At 45.6% G+C, this 19,129-nt stretch overlaps 1 non-coding gene across 1 annotated transcript; it reads left to right on the forward strand.

Annotated features, from left to right (window-relative positions):
• Window positions 1-4,011: 4,011 nt before the first annotated feature.
• On the forward strand, window positions 4,012-4,118 carry LOC137766895 (U6 spliceosomal RNA). The gene has a single exon (XR_011074423.1). It is a non-coding gene; the product is annotated as a U6 spliceosomal RNA (small nuclear RNA).
• Window positions 4,119-19,129: the final 15,011 nt, after the last annotated feature.

Here is a 19,129-nt window from a genome sequence, read left to right on the forward strand (position 1 = left end):
AGAAGCCTGCTGATTCTGTGATGTCCTTGGCCTGTGGTTAGGGTGACTGGGCTGCCACCTGGATGTCACCATGGCGAGGTTGCTGTTCAGAGTTCTTTTGAGAAGCTCAGGTACAGAACGTATACCTGATGCCCTTGAACACACACAGGCCACTCACACAGGCTTCGTCTCTGTCTTGTAGCTGTGCTTGCTGCCCGAACTGACAGGCTGCAGAGAGGTTTGCATGGTTCTCTCCCGTGCACACACCCACACGGCACCAGGCCCCAGGCCAGCCGGTATTATTCTGCCTGGTTAGGATTAGCAGAGTCACTTACCCAAATATGTGCTTGGGAGAGAGAGTGAGAAAGAGTAGGAAAGTGGAGAGAGAGAGAGAGAGAGAGAGGAGAGAGAGAGAGAGAGAGAAAGAGAGAGAGAGAGAGAAAGAGAGAGAGAAAGGGAAAGAGAAAGGGAGGGAGGGAGAGAGGACACTATTACCCATTCTGGGGAAGAACTCACAGACCAGAGCTGAGAGCTGTTTCCAGTTGGTAAGTATCTTGCTGAATTCCCCCCCACCCCACCCCGGGCCTGTGGGTGGCTGGGCTGGGAGGCAGCAGGCCAGAGTTCTGGGTTCCTCCTTACCTTACTGATGTTGGGCTTCAAGTCCATCAGCACCTCTTTGCCCCAAGCAGTGTACGCCCTACCCTGTACCAGGCAGACTGCAGTGCAGTTGCAGACCTTTTTCCTGGTTGAGCCTAATTCAGAAAGAAAAGGCAGAGGGGGTGGTTCCTGGGCCATGTCAGGACTTCTCCCTTCCAAAGACCTCTGGAATGCTCCCAGAGAGAGAAGTCTAGGGTGGCAGGAGCTGCTGGCCAGCTTCCTCTGGTGTCCTATGGCTGTGACTCCCATGGCCCAAAGCCATTTTCTTCAGCTCTGAACAGTGAGTACCCTGACAGTAGGCCCAAACACATGCTTGAGAGCGTGATGTATTCTTGTTTAAAGTTGCCTTTTTCCACATCCAAACTGTAAGCCTTGATGGGCAGAGACTGTGTCCTCCACTTCTCACTCAGTGCTTCGCACCAGGGTGGGCTTAATGCATAGTAGTGGAATTGGAACATGGCTGTGCTCCACAGAGAACTGAGAGATGCCACTTTCCTTGTTATGAAGCTGGAATTTCTAAGAAAGGGACTGCAGGTGGGGAAGAGTGGCTGGACCATAGAGGGCCGGCTCAGGATCTGAGAGTCCTCTGTCGTCTGGGGCTATCTGCTCATTACGGTGGTACAGCCACGCTGCTGAACCTTAGGCAGGGACACAGGACATCTTCCTGGTTCCCCCACCCCTCCTCCACACCCTGATCGTGGCGAGGGTGTGTCTGAAACAGTCAAACGTAACTTTACTAGAAATAGAGAGGCCTCTGCATCTGTGGCAGCTAGGTTGCAAGGTAAGGCCTGCTGTCTGGAGCCCTAAGCAGGCCCATGAGGGGATACCTGAAAGAGCTCTTCCTGCTGGTTCTCATTCACATTTCTCTCCACAAATGGGCACCATCTAAAGAGTGTCCATGTAGGAGGGCAGTTTTAGATGTCTAGCTTTGATGAAGTCCAGAGGAAGGGAGAAGGGCTGAGTTTTATGTTCCCTATTACTGGGCTTCCGAAGAAGATTTCCATCATGCCAAAATGGTGTGTGTATGTGTGTGTGCCGTTTAACTTACATATGGTAAACAATATGCACCTCAAGTGTACAGCTTGATGTATTTTTACATATAATATAGCATGTAACCACCACTCTGATCAAGATACAGAGCTTTAACATTTCTGTCACCTCAGACGATTCCCTCCTGTCATTTCCTCATCCATACTTACTACCAAAGGTAACATGTATTCTGATTTCTATCACCATAGATGAACTTTGCCTGCTTTGAGCTTCATATAAATGGGGCATACCACATGTACTCTTTTTAGTCTGATTTCTTCTGCGTAATATGTTTTTGATATTCATTCATCTTGTTGCGTGTATCAGACATTATTGCTGTGTAATATTTCACAATTTGCTTATCCATTCACCTATTGATGGACACTTGTGTTGTTTCTGGTTTTGGGATATCATAAATAAAGCTACTGTCAATGTTTTCTACATGTCTTTTTGTGAAGGGCATTTCGTTACTCTTGAATGACTATGTAGGAGAGTAGGCATCTGTTTAGTTTTAGTAGAAATTGCCAGTTTTCCAAAGTGGCAGAACAAATTACAGTGTTATACAGACAGACATGCTGTAACAGGCCTTTTCCTTCTAGAAAGCATTCTCTAAAGACCGCTGTGTACCTCCAGCTGTTATTATTATTGTCCTCATTATAAAGGGTTAAGATAGCTATCCTTTATTAAACACTTATTTTGAACCAGGGACTTTACATGTGTTTTCTCATTTCATTTTTTTTTTTCAAGAGAAGGAAGGATTTATTACTTGCAGTAAGTAAGGAGAACACTAGGGATCTTTCCCAAAGCTGTGTCTCATTTCATTTTTATGACAACTGAACTCCCTGGGGGTCCAGTGGTAAGCTGAGGGGTTGGTGCTATTCCCATTTGATAGATGAAGAAACTGAGGCTCACAGACGTTAAGTAACTTGCTGAAGGCCCCCAGCCACTAAGTGGCAGTTTGACTTTGGAACCCTGATTTTCACCTCTGAGTGTGTGCCTCTGTTGCTGCCAGGTCAGGAAGTCCTTCCTTCCATCTGACCAAATCTAAGCTGTTATTTATGAGGCCCATTTCCTATAACCTCTGGTCCTCCCCGCATACATGGTCACACCATGTATGAGGCTTGAGATCTCTGTACACACACATATGCACACAGTCTTTGTCAAAGCCATGCACACCCACTGTGAAGAAGACGGGAATGGGGGCCAATTCATGAAAACCTCAAAGCTTGCCAAACCCAGGGCTCTGCAACCTGATGGTGTTCCTCTCAGGGAATTTGCAGGGGAAGATTAGACCTGCAGAGAAGATTAGGCCTGCAAAGAAGATTAGGGACAAGTCTGTTCTTGGATGCTTCTGAGAAGAATTCAGAGACCATCCTTCCCTGGGAAGAGATGGGCATTTGGTCCTCCTCCCAACACGTTGAGCCAAGCCCATAACAGTGGTGATTTAGAGGCATCAGCCTGGGGCATCCCTCTATCGGCAGATTCGTCCAGGGATGTTCATCTGGGGTTGATGGGGATGATAGCCTGGAAATGTCACACCTTGCCTGGGAAAGTGGGAAGTGGGAAGGATGTGTGTGGTGTGTGCAGGGAGAGAGCTGCACTTCAGGACATAGCACTTGACTGGGCCCTGCAGGGAATGGTCTCTCTGGGAAGGAGAGCCAACTGCCTTCTCCTCAGGACCATGTCCCTAGGACGTGGCTCCCAGGTATCCAAGGCCCTGGGCTTCACTGAGAGGAGTGTGCCGCCCTGTGGGTGGAGACAGTGCGTGGGCACTATACTGCGCACCGGGCCCTCCTCGGGCTCCTTTTCAGACTAATTGAGACCTTGCTGGGCTCTGGGTTTGTAACTGGGGCTAATTGCTGGCAGGCTGCTGTGGTGGTACAAGCAGGCTTTTGTTGGGGGAAACTGTGGTCAGGATTTTGGAGCTTTGGGTGGGAATCCTTTCCAGGATTCCTGTGTGCTCTGTTCCAGGTACCTCTTGGCCCTAGCCTTTTGCTAGAAGGCAGCACTTCTGAGGAATGGGAACTAGTAGCACGTCTGAACAGGAAGGGCCCCCTCACGTGGATGATGGGAACTCAGGTCCAGAAATATACAAGGTCTGCTCTAGGCCACAGAGGTAGTGCAGGTGGAATGGAGGTCTTGGTGCCCGGTACTGTCACTGATGCACACCCACCACAGTCTGGGAGTCACCGTGGGGGAGTGGTTAACACACACCTCTGTCCCAGTTCTTACTGACAGCAGCCTTGGAGATTATGGAACCTGCCTGAGCTTCAGAGTTTTAACATTTTGTCATTCTTTGAACAGGCAATGTATTTGCGTATATCAAAATTTAAAAAAATATAGAAGGTGCTTGCTTCGGCAGCACATATACTAAAATTGGAACGATACAGAGGAGATTAGCATGGCCCCTGCGCAAGGATGAAACGCAAATTTGTGAAGCGTTCCATATTTTTGCATAGTTGATTCACTTTGATATAAAGCAGAAACTAACACACCATTGTAAAGCAATTATACTCCAATGAAGATGTTTGAAAAAATATACAGAAGGCTTACAATGAAAAGCCTCCCACTTCTGTCCCCAAGTCACTCTTCTCACAGGCAGCCAGTGACCCCAGTCTCTTGTATATCCTCCTGGACATATTTTATGCATATGCAAGCATACCACATATGTTTCCCTGCCCTCCCTCACTTTTTGCACATGGCAGCATCTAATGCACAGTGTTCTGCACCTTAGAAATCTTTCCATATCAATGCCTTCACTTTTTAGAGCTGCATAGCATTAGCTTGTTTCCAATCCTTTGCTTTTATAAACAATACTGTAATGTAAAATCTTGTATATACCTAATTTTGTAGGCGTGTGCATATATCTATACAAAAATTTCTAGAAGTATAGAGATGGGTCAAAGGGTATATGCATTTGTAACTTTGATAGATGTTACCAAATCACCCTCCTTATAGACTGAAGCAGTGTACACTCCCACCAAAAGTGTATGGGATTCCTGTTTCTCCACAGTCTCACTAACACACATATTTCTCTTTATGAAATAAATCTTGCAGGTATAGTCGAGGACCCCTCTGTATCCTTCCTTGATCTCTCTCTGTCCCTCTCACCTGAGGTGATTACCATGGTAAATATTCCCATAGGTGTTTTAATACTTGTATGACAGGTATCCATTCCTAGGCAATACTTAGTATTGCTTTGTGTTTCATAACTTTATATAAATGGTATCCAGCTGTTGCAGAAAGACATGTGCTTGCTTTTTCATTCAACCTTATGTTTGAGAAAAGCTCCTGGTTGATACACAAAGACAAACTCCATTCATTTTCACTTGGTTGCACCATTCCATTGTACGGACACAGCACGGTTTATTTATTCATGTTCCTGTTGAGGGATGTTGGGTTATTTCCTATTCTTTAAGGTTACCAACTGGCCTGCTATGGACGTTCCTGTATATGTCTGCTAGTGCACATGTGCTACAATTTACCAAGAAGTGAGACTACTGCATCAAAGGATTCGGATATCTTCAACTTTACTAGTTATTGCTGAACAGAGCCTCAGCTTCTTCATCTGTCAAACAGAGAGAGTGATCCCTGTGCCCTGGGAAGTCAGTATCAGTGAGTGAGATGGTAGAGTGGGAGAGAACGTGGGATTGAATTTCAATAGATCTATACTTAAATCCTGGCTCTGCGATCTACTTGCTGTGTGACTTTGGGCCGTTATCCAGCCTCTCTGTGCCTCAGTTCCCACATCTGCAAACAGTGATAATAGTATCTAGGTCACAGAATTCTGGAGAAGATTAAATAAGATACTGTGTGAAAAGTATTTAGCACCGGGTCTGGTACAGAGGAAGCACTAAAAAATCCCGGTGGTGATGATGATGATGATAATAATACCAACAATAATAATGTCTTTGATCTCTTTGTTTTTAGCCTGTTATTGTGGCACATTTCAGGCCTATAAACTAAGAGAGAGAATAGTACAATGAACCTCCATCTGGTTTCCTCTATATCCCCACCCATTTCTTCACCCTTTCCCCACCAGATTCTTCTGACGTCAATTCCAGGCATCATATCTATTACTTCACTTGTATATATGTCAATTCATATCCCTAAAATATAAGCACTTAAAAAACATAGCTACAATGCCATCATCATATCTAAAAATTGAGGGTGGTTTTAAAAAAAATTATTTATTTTATTTATTTTTGTCTGCGTTGGGTCTTTGTTGCTGCGCACGGGCTTTCTCTACTTGTGGCGAGCGGGGGCTATTCTTCATTGTGGTGCGTGGGCTTCTCATTACAGTGGCTTCTCTCGTTGCAGAGCATGGGATCTAGGCGCGTGGGCTTCAGTAGTTGCGGCTCGCGGGCTCTAGAGTGCAGGCTCAGTAGTTGTGGCGCACGGGCTTAGTTGCTCCATGGCATGTGGGATCTTCCTGGACCAGGGATTGAACCTGTGTTCCCTGCATTGGCAGGCGGATTCTTTTTTTTTTTTTTAACATCTTTATTGGAGTATAATTGCTTTACAATGGTGTGTTAGTTTCTGCTTTATAGCAAAGTGAATCAGCTATATATACACATATATCCCCATATCTCCTCCCTCTTGCATCTCCCTCCCATCCTCCCTATCCCACCCCTCTAGGTGGTCACAAGGCACCGAGCTGATCTCCCTGTGCTATGCCGCTGCTTCCCACTAGCTATCTATTTTACATTTGGTAGTGTATATATGTCCATGCCACTCTCTCACTTCGTCCCAGCTTACCCTTCCCCCTCCCCTTGTCCTCAAGTCCATTCTGTACATCTGTGTCTTTATTCCTGTCCTGGCAGGCAGATTCTTAACCACTGCACCACCAGGGAAGCCCGAGGGTGATTTGTTTTTTTTTTTTTTTTAATAAATTTTATTTATTTATTTATTTATTTATTTTTGGCTGGGTTGGGTCTTCGTTTCTGTGCGAGGGCTCTCTCTAGTTGCGGCAAGCGGGGGCCACCCTTCATCGCATTGCGTGGGCCTCTCACTATCGCGGCCTCTCTTGTTGCGGAGCACGGGCTCCATACGCGCAGGCTCAGTAATTGTGGCTCACGGGCCTAGTTGCTCTGCGGCATGTGGGATCTTCCCAGACCAGGGCTCAAACCCGTGTCCCCTGCATTGGCAGGCGGATTCTCAACCACTGCGCCACCAGGGAAGCCCCCTTGTGGGTGATTTGTTTTTGGTATATCAAATACACAGTTAATGTTGAAAATTTCTCAATAATTTCAAAAGGACTTTACAGTTGGTTTGAGCCATGATCCAAACAAGATCCATATATTACATTTGGTTTAGATGTCTCTTAAGTCTCTTAACCTATAGATATTGCTCCTCTTTTTTTCCCTTCTTGCATTATATCTGTAAGATAGTGGGCCACTCATCCTCTAGGACAAGGCTTCTCACAGCCTGGATTTTGCTGATGGCATCCCTGTGGCATCCTTTAACATGCTGCTCTGTCCTCTGTATTTCCTGTGTGCTGGTAGATCTAGAGGCTTGGTTAGATCAGGTTTGATATTTTGGCAAGAACACTTTACCAATAGTGTTGCATAGTTCAATCAGGACACACTAATGTTTAGTTTTTCCTCTTTTGGATTTTAACAGCCATTGATGATCACTGTCTAGAGCCATTATTCATTAGGGTTCATTAGCAAAATGGTTTTATTCTAATCCTGTCATTCCTTCTTCATTAATTAACTAGACTCTTTCATAAAGAGAAACTCCTCCTTATCAACCATTTGATTGCCCGGAGGTAATGTCTGTGATGGATAGGTAGGATGAATGATGGATTTTTCTTATATTTAAAGACAATGACAATGGGGCTCTAAGTGGTCATTTAGGAAATAGCTGATTTTGTGGGTCCTGAAAGATATTAGGAGTGTCTTCCACCCAAAAGAAGAAAGGAAGACAAGAAAGAATGAATGAACAAATTCACAAACTCCCCAATCACATAATTTGTTTCTTCACACACATGTGTTGAACCCCTTTTCTGTGCATTGGCTGTTCCAGGTGTGGAGATGCAGTGAGGAGCAATGTGTGATTTCTGCCCACAAGGAGCTCCAGGTGACAAGGACACAGCCTGTACACATCTCCGCAGCCCAAGATGCAGGTGCCATAGGAGGCAAGAGGAAGAAAGGAGAGATTTCTGGCTGGGTAATCTGGGAAGGCCTGGCAGGTAAAAGTCTCGTCCCCCAGGAGAGGCTGAGCTGCCCTTCTCACCTCCCCCCGCCCCGCGCCATGCCACTGCATGGGCCTGAGGACAGCATGTTACTGCCTTAATCAAGGGGTGCTTTCACCTTTGTACCTGTCAGGTGCCAAGGTATGTGCCAAGTGTTATGGCGGACATAAGAAAAGACCTAGTTTCTACCCATGAAGAGTTTTCTTCAGTCTGATTGGGAAGAAAAACAACACACACTGGATCCACAACAGATCAGCAAGCGTTGGTTGTAATTCAGCAAACTTTTCCGAAGTGTTTATGGTATGCCAGAAGGAGGGCCTCCTGCCTTCAGCAGGCTGTGTGGCCTTCTCGGCATGTCCAGGTTTTGGGTGCTCTGTGTTCCTATCCACCCCTCCTCTCACCCCAAACTTGGGGTGCATCCTTGGTCATGTGGGCCTTGGTAAAGTTGACTTGCCTATCAGTGTCTTCTCAGCTGCTTGCTGGTCATCCTTTAAGTCGGCTCAAGGATCATCTCCTCTTGGAGGTATTCCCTGGCCCAATAATCTATCGATACATCAGTAGGCTGGGCTGGGTGTTTGGGGTCCTATGGCACGTTGTCTGTGCTTTCTTCTATCTCAGCAATTATTACCCTCTGCTGTAAATTATTTGTTAATTTGTTTATCTCCTTCTCCTAGACTGTGAACTCCCTGAGAACAGTGGCTGTTTTCTCGTCATCTTTGTATTCTTAGTGCCTGACGTATCTGTAGTGTATAAAATGTTCGTTGAATGAATGTCTGAGATTCCACATTTAGCGCTTCTTTTTCTTAGGGGCAGATTCAGTCTGGGAAAAGATGAGGCATTCAAATGTTATTAGTCATTGACACTTTAGTATGAATCAGTCCAGTGTTTCATTATAGTTCTGTGAGAGGTAGAAACTGGGAATGGGAGGGACTCTAGGACAAGAGTTAGGGGTAAGCACGTGTTATGGTCTCGGATAGTGAGGTGCCAGGGTGAAGAGGAGGGGAATTCAGGATGGGAGAGGGTCCCGGAGGACTCGAAGGCAAAGGCTGCCGGCGGTCTCGTCAGGCGCTCGGGCGGAGGAAGGAAAGGGCAGCTTCCGGGTGTGCCAGGCCCGCCGCGTGCCTCGGGTGTAGGACGCTGACGGCGCGCGGCGCGTCCCACGGGCCGGAAGCCGGGCTGGCCCGACGTGAGGGGCTTCCTCGCTTTGTTGCGCCGGAAGCGGCAGCCGGCGGTGGGGCCCAGGGCCGGGCCGGGCCGGCCCGTGTTATCCTGCCCCGCAGCGGCTCAGGAAGCCCCTGGGGAGCGCGCCCGAGCCCCCGGCGCCGGGCCTCCGCCCGGGCGCGGTACGTGGCCCTCGACTCAGCGCAGACGCGCTCGCCCAGGGCGGCGGGGTCGGCCGGGGTCCTGCACTGCAGCCGCCTCGCCATCTTCATGTCTCCTTGACGTCCTCGGAGACGCTGGCTTCGCCACCTCCCGACTCTGCTAAGCCCTGCCTCGGAGGCCCGCCCGTCCCGGGAAGGGAATAAAGGATCCGCCGCGAGACGGCGGGACCGACTGCAGCTTCCTGTGGCCGCAAGAAGGCGTAGCTAAGACATTCTCTAGGTAGGGGCGACCCTGGAGACAAGGTAAAGTCCAGATGGAGGGGACACCTGTGTGGGGAGGCTGGCGCTTCGTTCGGGACAGCCAGGACTGCCTTGGCTCTAATTTTCTGTGAGAAACGGGTGCCCAGAGATTCTGGGACATTATTTATATGTCACGGGGTGGTCCTTCCTTCATTCGAAGAGTGTATGAATCGAGAACAAATCACAGAGGCTGAGTGTGTGCCCTCACAGTTCCACAAACATTCCGCACTTTGTGTGCCCACACATTCACACATAGTTGTTCACCTGTGTCCTCGCTGGTGTGTGTGTGCGTGCCCGCGCACACCCCCGCACCCACACAGTGCCCCACCCCACCCCTTTTCTCTCCAGTTTGTGTCTTAAAAAAACTGTCCGTATAGAATGCCTATTATATATGGCAGTCTGTGCTTTCCAAGTGCTTCCTGATAGTTCTCCATTTTTCAGGTCTGGGAAGGGCATTTCTGTTAAGATCCCACCAGATTTTCTTTGGCTTCTGGGACCGTGGGGCAAAATTGTTTGCAAACTTTAAATTACATGAGCCATCAGGGAGGAGCAAGCTTCTGTTGCATACGTGGGTTTGCTTGCGACTGGCTGCCTCCCCAAGGACTACCTTTAGGTTGGCAGAATTTGTCATTCATTCATTCGTGCATTCAGATGAACACATCCAGACACCGCCTCTATACTGGCCCTGTGCTGGGCCTGGGCATCTGGGGAGGAAGGCCTTGTTCTTGACCTTGGGGAAGTGCAGTTTAGTGGTGAGTTGAGTAGGTAAACAGACAAATGCAATATAGTATGATAAGCACTGTGATGGGGGGAGGTGGAGGAAGTCTTCTCGCTGGGGCTAAGTCTTGAGGGGAGATGTAGGGAAGGCACTCCAGTAAGAATAAGCATGTGTGTAAAGGCCAGAGCTGAGGGAGGGAATGGTGCTCTCAGGGGACCACCAGCGTCTGGGTTTGGCAGTGTCTGGTGTGGGGGAGGGGTGGCGGGTAGTGGGCCGTGAAGCCGCACAGGTTGACAAAGTCACATCACCGAGGGCCAAGGATGCCTCCCTGAGGGACTTGGACTTTATCCTGAGGCCGTTTGGCTGTCAAATAGGAGTGAAAGGGAGGGTTTGCATGTTAGGAAGCTGATCCTGGCTGCAGTGTGGAGGGTGGCCGGAGGTGCCAAGGGTGAAGCACACAGGTGAGGGGTGATGGGCCTGCGCCAAGCAAGGAGCAGGAGGATGGCCAGAGGGGCCCACAGGTGGGCGAGATGATTATCTGTGAGGCACATGCTGCATTTGAGGTGCCCAGCGGGCGTTCAGTTGGAGGTGTCTGGGAGGCAGTTGGATGTGTGAATCTGGCCTCATTAGAGAGGTTTGGGAGTCACTGACCTATAGATGGGACAGGATGAATTCACCCAAGGAGGGCGTGGAGAGAGAGAGATTGAGAGAGAGAGAGAGAGAGAGAGAGAGAGAGAAGGGCGTTAAAGAAAAGAGATAGGTAGAGTTGGAGAGCCAGTAAAATGACTGAGCAGGAGTAGACAGAGAAGTGGGGGTGACCAAGAGTGTGTGGTGTAATGGGAGCCTTGGGAAGGCCCTGGTGAGGACACTCCCTCAAACCCACCTTCTCTGGCTTCCCACGCCGGGGGTGCCTTGCCCCTTATGGGGTGATTGGTATTTTAGTGGTGACACAGTCTCTCTGATGGTGAAAATTTAGATGCTACAGTAGACTGGTTGTGGGACAAAGGTTGGGGAGGGGGCCTCTTATGTGCTTTAAATACTCATGGATACTGTTTATGCAGCTCTTACAGGTGTTGGTAACTTTACACAAATTATCGCATTTAATCTTCAAACAACTCTTTTCAGGCAGATATTATTCCCCCACCCCTTGACAAGTGAGGAAACTGTGGCTCAGAGAGGTTAAGTGTCTTGCCCAAGGTCACACAGCTGTTAGGACTGTAGCTGGGATGTGGAGTCAGGTCTTTTTGCTTTCCATATTCCAAGTTTTTTTTTTGTTTTTTTTTTTTAATTGCTTTCCTTAGCGCATGTTTCAGAGGTGGCTGCCTCCTAGATTGGCATCTGAGCCTGGCCTGGCTTGCCCACACCCTCCAAGCCTCCAGGCCACGGGGACTTCAGAGGAGGCTTGTATCCTAGATTAGCCCTAAAGACAACATGCTCCTGAAGAAGAAAGAGGAGGTCTAGGCACAGCCGAGGCCTGGGATGGGAAGGGCTTCCCGAGAATCAGTGGGGAACTTCCTCCTGGGAAAGCCATGAGAGGGGCAGTTCCTCTCCTGGGCCAGGCGTCAGGGAGTCAGGGCCCCAGCTGTTCCTGCCCGGCCGCCCGCAGCCCTGAGCGCCCACCGGAGACAGGAGGCCCTGCCTGCTCACTGCCCATTGTCCCTGCACCACAGTGCCGCTTCCCATGCGCCTCCTGTTTATACAGGAAGCCCCTGCTCTGGGGTGCCACCTCCCTCCCCTGATGGCTGGCTCCAAGCTCAAATTCCTCACAGGCAGCCTCAGTGAGGGAGGACTAGAGTATGTTATCCCTGCTCAGTCACTTTAAGAATTAATACAGCAGAGTGGGTAAAAGCATGGCCTTGTGGTGTGGCTACCCTGGATTTGAATCTGGCCACTCTTTAGCTGTATGACCTTGGGCATTCACACTGACCCTGTGAGGGCAGCTTCCTCCTCTGTAAGATGGGGAGTATTAGTCCTATTTATCTCACAGTTTCTGTGTAAAGGTAAGTGAAATATGGAAGTGTCTGGAACACAGTATGTGCTCAGTAACTTACAGATCTCGTTGTTACTTGTTCTTTACTTCCCACTTTTAGTTGCCCTGAATTTCAGCTGTGTTCCAGTTGCAGGTGATAGTTTTAGAATATGGCCTCCAAATTTTGTGGCATTCCTCCTTTTAAGGGGTAGGGTCTATGTCCCCTCCCCTTGAATCTGGGTGTTCGTGTGACTACCTTGGCCAGTATTGTATGGTGGAAGTGACACTGTGTGACTTCACAGGCTTTGTTTTGGCTGCCGGAACACATACAGGTGGTCCCTGACTCCTGATTTTTCGACTTTATGATGGTGTGAAAGTGATGCAAATTCAGTAGAAACTGAATTTTGAATTTTGAATTTGGATCTTTTCCTGGCGATACAATACTCTCATGATGCTGGGCAGTGGCAGCAAGCTGCAGCTCCCAGTCAGCTACGAGACCATGAGATTAAACAACTGATACACTTACAACCATTCTGTACCCATACAACCATTCTATTTTTCACTTTCAGTATAGTATTCAATAAATTACATGAGATGTTCAACGCTTTTTTATAAAATAGGCTTTGTGTTAGATGATTTTGCCCAACTGTAGGCTATTTTAAGTCTTCTGAGTGTGTTTAAGGTAGACTAGGCTAAGCTGTGATGTTTGGTAGATTAGGTATATTAAATGCATTTTCGGCTTATGAAATTTTCAACTTACGATGGGTTTATTTGGGAGGTAACCCCATCGTAAGTGGAGAAAGGTTTGTACTTGGAACCCTGAGTCGCCAGGTAAGAATCTAACTACTCTGGAGTTTGGCAGGCAGTGAGGATTGTTCTTGTTGGGTGAACTACCAGAGGGGTGGGAATAGTTTTTCCAGTTCAATAAATACTTATTGAGTGGAGTTTCAAAATGGTATACTGAACTCAAACTGGAATTCCCTCCCTCACCAACAAAATATGGAAAAAATTAAAAAGATAAAATAATAAATACAGAGTTGCACTTAAATTATGAAGGGATAAAACATTCCTGGAATGAAGAAGTGAATAGGATATGACAACCATAACCTGAAGTGCTTCTGAGTTTGTGCCCAAAACATATGCAGAACTATGTCTCAGAAGAGGTGCATGCAATCAAGAATCACCAACGAATAAACATTAGTTAAGCACTTATGTGCTAAGGCTTTGTCACTATTATCTGTGTATTTTTACAGTTAATGATTATTTAGAGTCACTTACATGTTTGCATTTTCTTTGCTCACCCATTTCTTCCTTTTGAGTTTAATTTCCTTCTTCCTGAAGCATATAGTTTCTTTCTTTTTCTAAAAATAAATTTATTTATGCATTTATTTATTTTTGGCTGCCTTGGGTCTTCGTTGCTGCGCGTGGGCATTCTCTAATTCCGGCAAGCGGGGGCTACTCTTCGTTGCCGTGCGCGGGCTTCTCATTGCGGTGGCTTCTCTTTGTTCCAGAGCACGGGCTCTAAGCACACGGGCCTCAGTAGTTCTGGCATGCGGGTTCAGTAGTTGTGGCTCGTGGGCTCTAGAGCACAGGCTTAGTAGTTGTAGCGCACAGGCTTAGTTGCTTCGCGGCATGTGGCATCCTCCTGGACCAGGGCTCAAACCCATGTTCCCTGCATTGGCAGGAGGATTCCTAACCACTGCACCACCAGGGAAGTCCAGCATATGGTTTCATAGTGCTTTCACCAAAAGTTTGTGAGTAGTAAGTCTTGATGAAATTTAAAAATTTCATTCTCCCTCTTAAATGTTAATATCATTGGATATAGAACATCAAAGGTGACAGTTATTTTTCCTCAGCACATGGGAGATACTTGGAATATTCTATTACTTTCTGGCATCAGTGGTGTCTGTTGAGAAGTCTGAGGTGAGCCTAATTGTTCCTTTGTAGGTAATGTGTCTAGTCTCTCTTGTTGCTTTTAAGATTTTACTTTGATGTTTTGCAATTTTAATATGATATGTCTAGGCGTGGAATTATTTTTATATATTCTGCTTGGGGACTGGAGTGATTCTTCCTTATGAAGATTCATATTTTCATCATTTTTAAAATTATTTTTTATTTTTTTGGCTGTGTTGGGTCTTCGTTTCTTTTTTTTTTTTTAAAGAATAGGGAGTATCTCAGAGCTTATTAGAATTTCTTTTTTTAAAATTTATTTATTTATTTATTTTTGGCTGTGTTGGGTAGGGTCTTCGTTTCTATGCAAGGGCTTTCTCTAGTTGTGGCAAGCAGGGGCCACTCTTCATCGCGGTGCGCTGGCCTTTCACTGTCGTGGTCCCTCTTGTTGCGGAGCACAGGCTCCAGATGCACAGGCTCAGTAGTTGTGGCTCACGGGCCTAGTTGTTCCGCGGCATGCGGGATCTTCCCAGACCAGGGCTCGAACCCGTGTCCCCTGCATTAGCAGGCAGATTCTCAACCACTGCGCCACCAGGGAAGCCCTCATCATTTTTGAGAATTCCTGGCTGTTATATCTTTTTTTAAAAAAAATTTATTTATTTAATTTTTTTTGCTGCGTTGGGTCTTTGTTGCTGCACGTGGGTTTTCTCTGGTTGTGGCGAGCAGGGGCTATTCTTCGTTGCGGTGAGCGGGCTTCTCATTGTGGTGGCTTCTCTTGTTGCGGAGCACAGGCTCTAGGCGCGTGGGCTTCAGTAGTTGTGGCGCATGGGCTTAGTTGCTCTGCAGCATGTGGGGTCTTCCCAGGCCAGGGCTTGAACCCGTGTCCCCTGCATTGGCAGGCAGATTCTTAACCACTGCACTGCTAGGGAAGTCCCTGTTTTATCTTTTAATATCACCTTTTCCCTATTCTTTTTTTTCTTTCCCATTACAAATTTGTTGGACCTTCTCATTCTCTTTTCTTTTTCCCTTAATTATCTTTCATGCTTTCCGTTGCTTTATCTCTCTGTACAATATTATGGGTGATCTCCTCATAGCTATTTTCCAATTCAGTAATTTTCTTTTCAGCTCCTGAAAAGAGATTTTACTCATCCATTAAAATTTTAGTTTTGATGACTATATTTTTTCATTTCTAGAAGTTTTGTTTGGTTCTTTAAAAAAAATGCCTGGTATTTCATTATGGTTTCTGTTTCTTCTCTTTTTCTCTTTTATTATTTTAAACATACTTATTTTATAGTCTTTCAGAATGTTTGTCTATCGGAAGCTCTTGGGATGCCATTTATCCTGTTTGTTGTGTCTGAAAACTTGCTCATGGTAAACTTTTCTTTGTATGGTCTGCCATTTTCACTGGTGATTTCCTTCCCAGTGGGAATCCTGTACTGCCTGAGTTGTAGGAATGACCCCACACGGAGGTTTTATTTTGGTTTTGCCAGGTGCCCTGGAGACATCAGCAGCTTGGGATCTATTTTTTATTTATTTGTTCATTTTTTGATTTGAGATTGCTGTACAATGTGGGTGGTATAAGTTCAAGTCTAAACCATCACCTGGAGAGATCAGGAAGAGACAAGCTTTATTGCTATGTCTCTGGGTTGGTGGGGAAGATTTTCCAACCTTCTTTTCACTAAGGGTGCAGCTCTTCAAAAGTCCTGACCTTCTGTAGGATTCTAACTCCTAATTTAACTTGAGTGATCCCAAAGCTCTGTCTCTTGTACCTGTAAGAAGGTTAGAACTGAAGCACTCCACCTTTAGAGATATTTTGCAGTCTGTAAGCCCCCTGCCCCTTATCTAGGACTTCTTCAATGTTTTCTCATGTGCTACTCTTCTGGCTTTCAGTTCCCTCTATATTTCTGGTATCTAGGGATTTTTCTTTCTTGAGAGCAAGAAGTTGAAAAAAATGGATCTTTTTTTATTAGTTATTTTAAAATCCAGAGTTTCTGTGAGTTTGTAATGGAAGACTCTTCTTTTTAAATAGCTTCAGGTCACAATGAACCTTTCCAGGCCCTTTGTGTATGTTCTCTCATATCATTCTCACAAGAACTGTGTGACACAGACGTTATTTATCAACTTCTATTTATGCATTACGATATTGAGACTTGGCAAGTTTAAGTCTTGTCCTAGATCAGACTGGTAGGAAATGGCTTTGTTAAGATTTGAACCCAGCTTTCTCTGGTTCCATTTAATGTAGCCTTTAGGAAGTTATTGATAATGATCTCTAACCCCCATCACTTCATTATGAAAATCTTCAAACATAATGCATATACATACTATCCACCCAGATTCTACAATTGTCATTTTGCTGTATTTGCTTTATTCTATATCTATCCATTACCAATCCTTCTAGTCATCCATCTATTCATCTTGTATTTTGATACGTTTCAAAATAAGTTGCAGACATCAGTATACTTCATCCCTAAACAGTTCAGCATGCATATTATTAACTAGAGTTAAATATTTATTTATGGTTCTTTTTCCCCCCCAGATACAAATGAGCCAATGTTAACTCTACCATCCATGAGTTTTGACTAACGTGCACACCTGTGTGATGCAAATCCATATCAACATCTAGAGCATCATCATCTCTGCAGGAAGTTCCCTCCTGCCCCTTCCCACTCAGTCCCTGTACCTGCCCAGAGGCTACTCTTTTGATGTTTTCCCCCATGAACCAGTTTTGCCTGTTCTAGAAATTCTTTCCAGGTGTATTCCTTTGGGTAATTATACTTTCATTCAGCAAAATGATCTTGAGATTCATTCATGTTTTGCGGGTATGTGTATCAGTAGTTTGTTCATTTTTATTGCTGAGTAGTATTTCATTGTTTGGCTATAACACAGTTTATCCATTCTCCTGTTGTTAGACACCTGAGCTGTATACAGTTTTTAGATATCACAACGAAGCTGATATGAACATTTAAAAATTATTGTTATTTTAATGTTTATTTATTTATTTATATTATTATTTTAATTGAAGTGTAGTTGATGTACACTACTATATAAGTTACAGGTGTACAATAAAGTGATTCACAATTTTTAAAGTTTGTACTCCACTTATAGTTATTATAAAATACTGGTTATATTCTGTGTGTTGTACAATATATCCTTGTAGCTTATTTTATACATAATAGTTTGTACCTCTGAGTGCCCTACGTTTATATTGCCCTGCTATGAACATTTTTACAAATATTGTTATTTTATGACATGGGGGTGAGAGAGCAGTGTAGCAGCTAGATTGCAGTTACTTGAGGGAGACGAGGGAGTGCAGAGAATGAGCACAATTTTCTTTTTCTTTTTCTCTTTTCTGGCCATGCTGCGCTGCTTGAGGGACCTTAGTTCCCCAACCAGGGATTGAACCTGGGCCATGGCAGTGAAAGCTCTGAGTCCTGACCACTGGACCACTGGAGAAATCCCCAGATAATTTTCTTAAGATGAGTAGATGAAAAATCAGGAGAGAAAGCAGTAGCTAGAGGGATGTTCATGGGTCAGGGATGGTATATCTGTATCTATATGTATCTATCTATATACCATATATTTGATTTAAATACATGGTTAATATATATAACACATTAAAATATAAATATATAATAATTAGTGTAAAGGAAATATAATAATATATTTATATATAATATATACATATATAAATTAAACATATATCTGTATATACAAGTATAAATATATGTATTTCTATTAGTGGGAATAATATACACATTTTTACAGGCGGAGAGGAACGAGATGGGAGGGAAGGGATGGGAATCTTGGCTTCTGGGGACAGCCCGTGGCTGCCCTCATTTTGGCCCTGGGTCTCAGATTCTGGGCAGAGCCCATGGTCCTTATGGTTGTTCCCTGGCTTCCCTTGGTGGAGTCTTGGGTCCTGATGGCATCAGCAGTTCTGACCGTTGAAGGGACAGCAGAACTCTGTCTTGGCCATTTGCTCAGGCTCTTCATGCTCTGGGGGGGACAGCAAGTGTCAGTGAGAGGTGGGATGTGGCTTTGGGCAGTGGGGAAGAATCTGCTCAGAATAATTGGGCCACTTCTTGTGGTGATGCCTGCATGGACCTTGCCACGGGAGAACCGCTAAGATTCCTTCCAGGCCTAAGGAACTGTGACTTGGGGGGAAGGGTGACCCCTCCCTTGTGAGCAGTTGCTGATTCAAGCTGCTGGGCCAGAGATCGCCCGCTGACAGACGTACAGCAGTCACCCGCGGGGGCCAACTCACAGATTCGCTTCCGTCCATGTTTGGTTATCAAGATTATTTTTTGGACTGATAGAAGAACGTCTGCTTTATAAAATAACTCGGGCTTAATTGGGTGCGGGCAGGCAGATTGGACCCGGGAGTTCTTGCAATTATTCTTCTAACCCCTTGGTGGGTGTGCCCAGGCTTGTTATGAAGTGCATTTACCATTAGGTTCTCAATACTGGCTTTTTGTTGCTTTAAAAACTCTTTATTTATTTATATCACACGTATGTATTTTCTTTTTTAAAAAAATATTTGTTTATTTATCTTTGGCTGCGTTGGGTTTTAGTTGCAGCAGGCAGGCTCTTTGTGGCGGTGTGTGGGCTTCTCTCCAGTTGTGGCTCACGGGCTCCAGAACGCATGGGCTCTCCAGTTGTGGTGCGCGGGCTAAGTTGCCCCGCAGCATGTGGGATCTTAGTTTCCCGACCAGGGATCGAACTGGTATCCCCTGCATTGCAAGACCAATTCTTAACCACTGGACCACCAGGGAAGTCCCCACATGCATGTATTTTCCTCTTTGAAAAATCAACTCCGCTGAGGTATCATTTTCATACAATAAAGTGCACCCATTTTAAGTGTATATTTTGAGGAATTTTGACACATTTAAACACCCATGTAATGAACACCTCAGTCAAGGTATAGAACACTTACATGACCTTAAAAAGTTCCTTTGTGTCCCTGTTTAGTCAATCCCCCACCCCACTCCCAGCCCCAGCAAGCCACTGATTTTCTTTCTGTCACTAGAGATTAGATTTGTCCTTCTGGAGTTTCATATAAGTGGAATTAT

Source organism: Eschrichtius robustus, chromosome 6, assembly GCF_028021215.1.
Source record: "Eschrichtius robustus isolate mEscRob2 chromosome 6, mEscRob2.pri, whole genome shotgun sequence".
In the NCBI taxonomy this organism is placed as follows: domain Eukaryota; kingdom Metazoa; phylum Chordata; class Mammalia; order Artiodactyla; family Eschrichtiidae; genus Eschrichtius; species Eschrichtius robustus.